Here is a 10,688-nt window from a genome sequence, read left to right on the forward strand (position 1 = left end):
GATCCAAATAGGGAAGGAAGAAGTCAAACTATCCCTATTTGCAGATGACATGTTTCTATACCTAAGAGATCCCCCCAAACTACCAAAAAAACTATTAGAAATCATAAACTCTTGTGGCAAAGTAGCAGGCTACAAAATTAACATAGTGAAAAATTAACATAACATCAGTAGCTTTTCTATATACCAACAACAAACAGATTGAGAAAGAAATCAGGAAAACAATTCCATTTACAATAGCTTAAAAAACAATAAAGTACCTTGGAATAAATTTAACAAAAGAAACCAAAGACCTTTTTAATGAAAGCTATAAACCACTGAAGAGAGAAATTGAAGAACACATCAGAAGGTGGAAGGACCTTCCATGCTCTTGGATTGGTAGAATCAACACTACGAAAATGCCTATACTATCTAAAGTAATCTACATGTCCAATGCAATCCCTATCAAAATGCCAATGACATTCTGCACAGAAATAGAAAAAGCAATTTGTGAAATGCATATGGAAATGCAAAAAACCTCACATAGCCAAAGCAATTCTGAGCACAAAGTCCAATGCTGCAGGCATCATAATACCTGACTTCAAACTATATTATAGAGCCATAACAATAAAAACAGCATAGTATTGGCACAAAAAGAGTCAGGAGGACCAATGGTTCAGAATAAAAAACCAGACATAAACCAATGCATCTATAGCCTACTGATCTTTGACAAAGGAGCCCAAAACACACAATGGAGAAAAGACAGCCTCTTCAACAAATGCTGCTGGGAAAACTGGATATCCACATGTAGAAGACTGAAACTAGATCCCTGTCTTTCACCCTGTACCAAAATCAACTAAAAGTGGATCAAAGACCTTAATATAAGGCCTGAAACTTTGATGACTCCAAGAAGCCATAGGAAATATACTGGAACAGATAGGTGTAGGGAACAATGTCCTAAACAGAACTGAAAAGACTCGGCATCTAAGAGAAGCAATGAACAAAGCTCTGCACCAAACTAAAGAACTTCTGCATAGTAAAGAAAACGGTCAACAAACTCAAGAGACAGCCCACAGAATGGGAAAAAAATCTTTGCCAGTTACTAATCCAATAAGGGAATAACACCTAGAATCTACAGGGAACTAAAAAAACTCAGCCCCTAAAGAATCAACACCCCAATGAAGAAATGGGCACATGAACTAAACAGGGAATTCTCAAAGGAAGAGTTACAAATGGCCAATAAATATGCAAAAAAGTATTCAACGTCCCTGGTCATAAAAGAGATGCAAATCAAAACAGCACTTAGATTTCATCTCACCCCAGTTAGAATGGCCATAATAAGGGTAATAACAACAACAAATGCTGGTGAAGATGTGGCGAAACAGAAACCCTTATACACTGCTGATGAGAATGAAAATTAGTACAAACACTACGGAAAGCAATATGGAGATTCCTCATATAACTAGAGATAGAACTGCCATATGATCCAGTGATACAACTCCTGGGCATCTATCCAAAGGAACTTAAAATAGAATACAGTAGAGACAGCTGTACACTGATGTTCATTGCAATACTATTCACAATAGCCAAGCTTTGGAAATAACCCAGGTGCCCCACAGTTGAAGAATGGATCATGAAATTGTGGTGTATATTCTCAATGGAGTATTACTCAGCCATAAGGAATAATGACATGTGGTCTGAAGGTAAATGAATGTAATTGGAGGACATCATGTTAAGTGAAGTGAGCCAGGATCAGAAACACAAAAGCTGCATGTTTTCTCTCATATGTCAAAGATAGATCCAAAGATAAACATATACACAAAAACAAGCATGATCATATTCAAACTCAGATCTAGAACATGTTTGTAACTACTCTGTGGTACTCAGGGAAAGAAGAAAAGGAAAAGGAAATGATATAGCGTCAGTAATATTGAATAACATAATATATGAAGGTAGAGGATATAAGGATGTGTATTGAAAGCTGTTGAAAATGGGGGTGGGAGGTAAAGGGTAAAGGAGAGTAATGGAAGGGGTTGGTTAAATGGACCAAAGTAAAGTATACCCACAGTGGGCATATACTGAGACACCCTTTTGAACATCAGCCTAAATATTAATAATGAAAACCAGGACTGTAAAATAAGTATTGTGCGTGCGTGCGTGTGTGTATGTGTGTGTGTGTGTGTAGGGGTACTAGTGGGAAGGGGGAGGGTGAAGGAAGGAGAATATATGGCAGATGGATTTCATATACCTGCATGAAACAGAACTAAGAAACCTTTTGCAATTGCTTTGAGTGGGGTGGGAAGAGGGTTTAGGGGGAGAGACAATGGGGGCAATGTAAATAATGTACAATATTAGTCTAATCAGAATTGTCACTACAAATCTCTCCTGTATAATGGATATATCCTGATAAAAATTTATTATAAAAATAATACAATATTGAGTTGGACTTTTTCTGCTGACTAGGAATCAGGTGATATGGTTGGGTGGCAACCTTTTATGTTCTGAAGCAACTGGGCAGCTAGACTCTGAAACCAAGTAAGGCTCTTCTATTCTCAGTGGCCCCCTCAGCACCAACCTTATCATCCATCTTCTTCCTTCTCTTTCTTACAGCTATATAAGTAGACCAGAAAACTAGAGTGAAAACAGGGAAATCACTGGAGCTGTGAGTCATTAGCCTAGTGGGAGAGGGCTGTAGTTTTAAATTTTCTTTCCTAGGTGGGATGAATAGGGGATACTCGCACCTCTGAGACAAGTGAAGGGGGCTTACTTGAGTACTGTGGTTTCAAGTACTCATGATTTGAAGTGTCCTTACACTGTAGATTTGGTGACTTACCTCGTGTCCATTGTACGGAAGGAGGGTGAATTGAAGAGAAAGTGCACAAAAAAGCGAAAGGCTATGTTTGTCTTAGGACTGTGTACATTTCTCAAGGGTCAAGTGGTATTAGCCATTTTGACAAAGCCTTCTAAGATAGCTTACCATCAGGGAAGAATGTCTTGGCAGAAAGAAAATGTAAAGGGATCTTCAAGATATACATCGAAGGGGTGTTGTTAGATCTTCTACCTCACAGAACCATATTTGCCTAATGAAGGAGCCAGCATTTGGATACCTGCCACAGAGTTCATCAGTACCAGCTTTGGCCAAGAACGTATACCCATGGGAATCAGATAAGAAAGAGCCACTGTTACTTACAAATCCTTCCTCTTTACCACAACAACCCAGTGAAAGAGGCCAGGAAATTGGCTAGGGAAGGAGAGTATAACATCAAATCTCTTTCTTACTAGAAGTTTTTTAGGCTAAGGCCTGGACAACACTACAGGGGAAAAGATGAAGTCAGCTCTTAAATTAGAAGTCTCAAACTGGAATGGACTGTTTTATGTCTGAAAAGTAATCCAGAAAAGTCTATAATCAGTAAGGCATGAGAAGAGAGAATGGAGGTAGTGCAGTTGAAGGCAGTGATGGGAGAAATATGAAACATTTTAATGTCTGTATCCTATCTGCATCAGACTATTCTGCATTTTGGACCTGTCTAGCACTTTAGGTTGCATTAAAGCTGTTGCTCCATAAAAACCAAAGCTGTCTTGATTTCATGCCTGTATGTTGTCTATCACCAGAACCTGTGCTGCCTTCACCTATAGCACTATGCGACTGTGGTTGAGGTCCTCTTTGAATACCAAAGCCAGCTTTTATCCAGCACTAATACCTCTTTCTTAGTCAGTATGCAAAGGTGGGATGGACACCCTAGACTTTCTTAAAGGACTTGGGCAACTATCTACAAGAATGAGAGCTGTTATAGTCTTGTGTGTGGTTAGACTGTTTCCTCAACTTCCTTATTACTGATGGCTTAGCCAAGCAAACATTGCCTTCTTGGGATGTTTCCTTTTTTTTGCTTAAGAATAAGTGTCACACTGTCTCCACTTTTGGACATTGACATATTTTTGTATTTTTAGAAATGTTCCTGTAATTTTTGTGGACCTTAAATTTTATTTTAAACTGCCCATTTTTGTAGATTATTTTTTCAATGAAAGATGTTGATGGGTGTGACCATTACAACATTTCTAAGAATCGTGAAATACATTTACAATATATATCTTTAAAATAATTTAAGTTGTCATTTAGCATCTCCAAATTTTTCTGCATACTCCTGTCTTACTAATCTTCTCATACATACAATTAAAAAATATCTTTGTTGTGTTCAAAAATTTTGTTTGATGATACTAGGGTTTGAACTTACCCAGAACTTTTAATTGTTCCCATTATATTTTAGTTTGTGTGAGTTAAAACAATTGACCTTATATTTTTCATTCCGATCTGTTTCCAAAAGTTCCTTTAATTCTCATACCTATTAGTTTTTATGTGAAATTCTTGTTTCAGCCTAATATTCTGCTGGAATGTCTCCAAAATATATGCTGTAGCATCTTTGCAAGTACCATTCCATTTACATAGCATATTCTCTCTCTACTTTTAGGTTAAGGAATTTTCATCATCATATAGTAAGGCTGGAAATATTATTCTTTTAAATACTTAAGTATAAATCTCTTGAATTATTTACAAGTATCTCTAGGGAGTGGAGTGTCATGCTACTTTCTAAATTTTATGCATGTCTAGGAAATGAGGTCTGTAATTTGTGAACATTGGAGACATTTTTATTATCCTCAATTGGGGTAGAAGGAAGTCTGCCTTACTTTTTTTCCCTCAAATGGGCAAGCCAGAGAGTGGAACCTCTCTGGCACTGGGATTTTGTACAGTTTCAGCTCAGCTTGAAACAATGAAAGTAGCATAGCTGATCACAAGCAGTTGATCCCCAGACATGTTTATTGATGGCACTATCAAGGAAAACAGCATACTGACATACAATACAAAGAAACTTGGCAGACTTTATAGTGGCAATTCAGTTTTGGCATTTATATTGGTAAAAACAGATTACAAGGCTTAGTGTAGCTCAAACCTTATTTAAGCTTACAAAATGTCTGATTTGATCAGTTGGCATTCCACAGAGAGCAACACCTCTATCTCTAGGAATTCCTCTTGTGCACTTTACACTGGTATACTGCCTGTGCTTTCCTTTGAGTTTGTGTTATATAATCTGATCTTTTTTTTTTCCTGATTGACCCCATTCAAAAGCTTTTACTGAGTTACCATGCCCCTCAGTACATTAAAAAAATTTTAAATGAACAGTGACACTTAGTGGCTAGAAATATTCATTACAGTGATCTTTTGTAAGAATCTCTATTAACATGTCCCATGGTGATAAAGTAAATGATACCAAAATTTAGTCTTCTTGGCAAAGTAATATATAGTATTTGAAGTGTTGTTGGTTTTGTAGCAGCTGTCATTCCATACCAATCCATTTAGTTAAAAAGCAAACAGGTGGCTCACACATATTGTTTTTACTACATAAATTTAAAAATTTTCTTCACCCAACTGAAATAAATGGGGCATTTTTTTGTTGTTGATTTCAATTTACCAGAAGAATATATAACAATACAGTGAAGAAACTGGTAACTAAGAGTATAATTCGAAGTGCTTGCTTTTTTCTAAGCAGGTAACTACTGATCTGAATACGAAGAAGTAAAAGTTAGATAAGCAACTTACACTTGTGACACTAAAAACAAGAAACAAAAGACAGACTCTTGATTAATACATCCTTAATTAACCCCTTTGTTTTGGCTTAGTACTGTGATACACAAGGAGTTAAGTTATAGTGAGGCTTTAAAATGTTTGCTCTAAGATCAAGAGTTTATTCTTTTAAGGTTAAGTTTTATAATGCTTATAGATTTATTTTTGAACTTTAAGAAAGGTTTTGGGACAGTAATTAGTGTTTTATTTTCCTGAAAAATGAAAGCATCCTATTTTGCTGGAGGTTCATATGTTTTTAAGTCTCTTGAGGTATTGTGATTGGAAAGATCAAGAGTTTATTCTTTTAAGGTTAAGTTTTATAATACTTATAGATTTATTTTTGAACTTTAAGAAAGGTTTTGGGACAGTAATTAGTATTTCATTTTCCTGAAAAATGAAAGCATCTTATTTTGCTGGAGTTTCATGTGTTTTTAAGTCTCTTGAGGTATTGTGATTGGAAAGCAATTTAGAATATTGTCTTCTGCCAGCTTCACACAGAGATGAGTGAAAAATATCTGATTAGTGGGTGTGACAAAATATGGCAAGACAGTTATGGAAATAAATGTAAACCATATTGTTTGACTTACATATTGGTTTTTTAAATACCAAAACAAATACAATGAAAAAAATTTGAGAAAGCATAATTAGGGGTGGAAGGGGGAGGTGTCACAGTAGTCTTGTGCAAGTGTGGTGAGGAGTCTTTTTCTCTCTCTTCATTTTTTTTTCTTTTTTTGTCGATACTTGGGATTGAATCCAGGGCCTTGTGCTTGCAAGGAATAAGTTCTACCACTAAGCAATATCCCCAGCTCTCCTACCCCTACCCCTACTTCTTTTTGAGACAAGGTTTGTCTATATAGGAACTTGAGATCCTCTTGCCTTAGATTCCCAAATGGTGGAATAATAGTTGTATGCCACCACACCCAGTTTAGGTGTCTTTTAAATTCATCAAAAGTTGACTTTATAAAATAGAAAAAAAAGAGTGAAAATGAGGTTTCTAGAAGCATTTTGTTGCCTATGGGTGTCCACTTGCTCCAGCACCATTTTTAGAAAAGGCTGACTTTCCTTCATTGAATTGCTTTGGTACTTTTGAACATATTTGTATAGTTCCACTTCTCTGTTCTGTGCTCTATTCCATTGATCTATGTGTCTATAGACAAATTCCACAATTTTCATTATTGTAGTTATGTAACAAATCCTGAAATCAGGTATACTGATTCTTCTTCATTCTTCTGCTTCAAAATTGTTTTAGCAATTATGGTTTTTTTGTTTTCCTACATTAATTTAAAAATAATACAGATATTAATAAAACTTTATTGGAATTCTGATAGGAGTTGCAGTAACCTGTATATCAATCTGGAGAGAGTTATCATCTCTAATATACTGACTCTTTCAATTTATGAATATGTTATTTTTAATTTTTGATACTGTCTTTTGTTTGGCATCAGTAGATTCACAAAATGAGATGTTTCCTCCTTTTCTATTAAGAAGAGACTGTGGAGAATGAGAAAGCATAGAGGAAAAAAATTCCATTTAGAATAGCCTAAAAAAAAACCCTAGGAATAAAGTTAACAAAGAAAGTTTCTATAAGGAAAACTATAAATTATTGAAGAAAGAAATAGACCACAGAAGATGGAAAGATCTCCCATGCTTATGGATTGGTAGAATCAACATAGTGAAAATGGCTATACTCCCAAAAGCAATCTACATGTTCAATGCAATTCCCATCAAAATCCCAATGACATTCATCACAGAGATTGAAAAATCTACCCTAAAATTCATTTGGAAGCACAAAAGACTGCGAATAGCCAAGGCAATACTCAGCAAAAAGAGAAATGTTGGAGGTATCACAATACCCCACTTCGAACTTTATTACAAAGTCATAGCAATAAAAACAGCATGGTACTGGCACAAAAACAGACATGAGGACCAGTGGAACAGAATAGAAGACCCAGATATGAATCCACACAACTGTACCCACCTCATTTTTGACAAAGGTGCCAAAAATATACGATGGAGAAAAGACAGCCTCTTCAACAAATGTTGCTGGGAAAACTATATATGTGCCTGCAGAAAGCGGAAATTAGATCCATGCCTGTCACCCTGTACTAGTATCAATTTAAAGTGGATTAATGACTTAATATAAGACCTGAAACTTTGAAGCTAGTGCAGAAACAATAGGGAATACACTGGAATTAATAGGCATAGGCAATGACTTTCTCAATAGAACTCAAATGGCTTAGCAACTAAGAGAAAGGAAGGACAAATGGAAGTACATGAAATTAAAAAGCTTCTGCACATCAAAAGAAATGGTCTCTAAATTGAAGAAGATGCCCACAGGATGGGAGAAAATCTTTGCCAGCTATACATCTGACAACCAGAATATATAGGGAGCTCAAAAAACTAAACTCCCCTAAATTTAATGACCCAGTGAGGAAATGGGCAAAAGAACTGAACAGAGATTTCTCAAAGGAAGAAATCTAAATGGCTAAAAAACACATGAAGAGATGTTCAACATCCCTGGACATAAAGGAAAGCAAATCAAAATCACATTAAGATTCCACTCCACTCCTGTTAGATTGGCTATCATCAAGAACACAAACAACGAACACTGCTAGTGGGAATGTAAGCTAATACAACCACTATGGAAAACAGTATGGAGGCTCCTTAAAAAACTGAAAATAGAACTGCCATCTGATCCAGCAATTCTACTTTTAGGGATATACGCAAAGGAATGTGAGTCAGGTTACAACAAAGATACCTGCGTATCCATGTTTATTTCAGCATTATTCATAATAGCTAAACTATGCAGCCAAGATGCCCCAGTACTGATGAATGGAGTAAAAAAATGTGGTATTTATATGCAATGGAATTCTACTCAGCTACAAAGAAGAATGAAATTTTGTTGTTTGAAGGTAAATCAATGGAACTGGAGCACTTCATCTTAAGTAAAGTTAACCAGGTTCAGAAGGCCAAAAGCTGCGTGTTTTCTCTCATATGCAGATTATAGACCTAATATAAATGCTGCAATATTATGAAAAACAGGACATGCCAAGGGAAGGCCACAAATGAGAGGAGGAAAGTAAAAAAAGGAAGTTAAGGCAAATATGGTTGATGTACTCTCTATATAAGAATGAGTACAGAATTTTAAATAGGTTGAAACAACCATAAGAAAGGAACTAAAGTAGAGAGAAAAAAATAGAGGAAATGAACCAAATCGGCTATTATATATATATATGCATGGAAGTGCCACAAGGAAACTCCCATGTAGCTATCTTAAACAAACAAAAATGTCATTTCTTTTTCCTTTCTTTTGTAAAACCAGAAAATAGGAGGGCAGAACAGGTCCTACCTGGGGTGGGGGGAAGGGGTGATATTAGTGGAAGGGGAGAGGAGGTGGGGAAAAGTGTAGTAAGAAGGTGAATCTTGTGCAAATACTGTGTACACATGAATGTATATGAAAAAAGATACCTGTTGAAACTATTTCTCAAATGGGGGAGGGGAGATAAAGGAACGTGGTGGAGGGGGTAAATTCAAGTACGATGTATTTGATATATTGTAAGAACCTTTGTAAATGTCACATGTACTCCTACCCAGCACAATAATAAAATTAAAAAATTTAAAAATTTAAAAATACATTAATAAAAAGCAAATACAGTGCACTCGCCTGATTAAAAATTTCACCTAGCAAGCAATTTCTTGAATAAAGAACAGCTGTTACAAAAAAAAAAAAAAGAGAGAGAGAGAGAGACTGTGGAGAATTGGTATTAATTCTTCTTTAAATATTTGGTAGAATTCTCCATTGAAAACATTTAGGCCTGGAGATTTTTAAAAATTAAAATTAAATTTCTTTTGTAGTTATGGGGATACTGAAGTTATATATTTCATTTTGGGAGAGTGTAATACTTAGTGTTTTGGTTTTTTTTCACAATTGGCTCATTTCACCAAAGTTGTCAAATTTATGTTTGTAGAGTTGTTCATGGTATTGCTTTATTATCCTTTGATGTCTTCAGGTTCTGCAGTGGTATCTTTTATTTTATTTGAAATATGGGTAATGTGTTTCTTCTGTCTTTTTTTATTGTCAGTCTTGCTTGAGATTTGTAATTACATCAATCTTTTCAAATACCCATCTTGTTTTCATTAATGTTTTTCCATCCAACCTCATTGATTTTTGCTATTATTCCTTCCTTCTGCTTTCTTTGGGCTTATTTCTGTAGGTTCTTGAGGTGGGAGCTCAAGATGATTGATTTGAGATTCTCTTTTCTATATACACATTCAGAGAGAGAGATTTCCCTTTTTAGTACTATTTAGCCTTGTGTAATTTTTGATATGTTGTACTTTGATTTTCATCAGTTTCTATATCTTAAAAATTAATTTCCTTGAGACTGAATCTTTAACCCATAGATTATGTAGAATTGTGTAGTTTAATTTCCATGTTTGTGGAAATTTTCCTAATTTTGTTGATTTTTGAGTTATAGTTTGATCCTATGGTGATCAGAGAACACACTGTGCATGATTTCAGTTCTTTTTAACTTGCCTATTTCTTCTTTCAGCTCTTTTGTTTTCAGCAATTCTAAATGAATTGCTGTTTTTTGGTGGATTGACTCTTTTTTTTTTATCATGTCTATCTTTTACAAATTTTTTTCTGATAATTTTCCTTGTTTGAAGTCAATTACTTTACTAACCTGAAGTTAACATAGCCACCCCACTTTCTTTTTGATTTACATTTGCATGATATGTTTTTCTATCCTTTAACTTTCAGTCTACCATTATGTGTATATTGAAGTGGTTATTTTGGAGACAACTTATAATTTGGTTATGCTTTTAAATGTACTCTATAATTCTCTTTTAACAAGTGTGTTCATTTACACTTAATTTAATTATTGATCTGTCAAGAAAATCTGCCTTTTATTTTTTGCTTTATATTTGTTCTCTCTGCTATTCACAGTGTTTTTGAGTATATCTCCTTTATAGCTTTTAAATAATGGTTTCCATACTTATTGCAATTTATATATAGCTTATCATAACCCACTGGTGTCATTATTTTACCAGTTTATATAATGTATAAAATGTTACCTCCTTTGATGTCTCTTTCCTC

Source organism: Castor canadensis, chromosome 4, assembly GCF_047511655.1.
Source record: "Castor canadensis chromosome 4, mCasCan1.hap1v2, whole genome shotgun sequence".
NCBI classification, from domain to species: domain Eukaryota; kingdom Metazoa; phylum Chordata; class Mammalia; order Rodentia; family Castoridae; genus Castor; species Castor canadensis.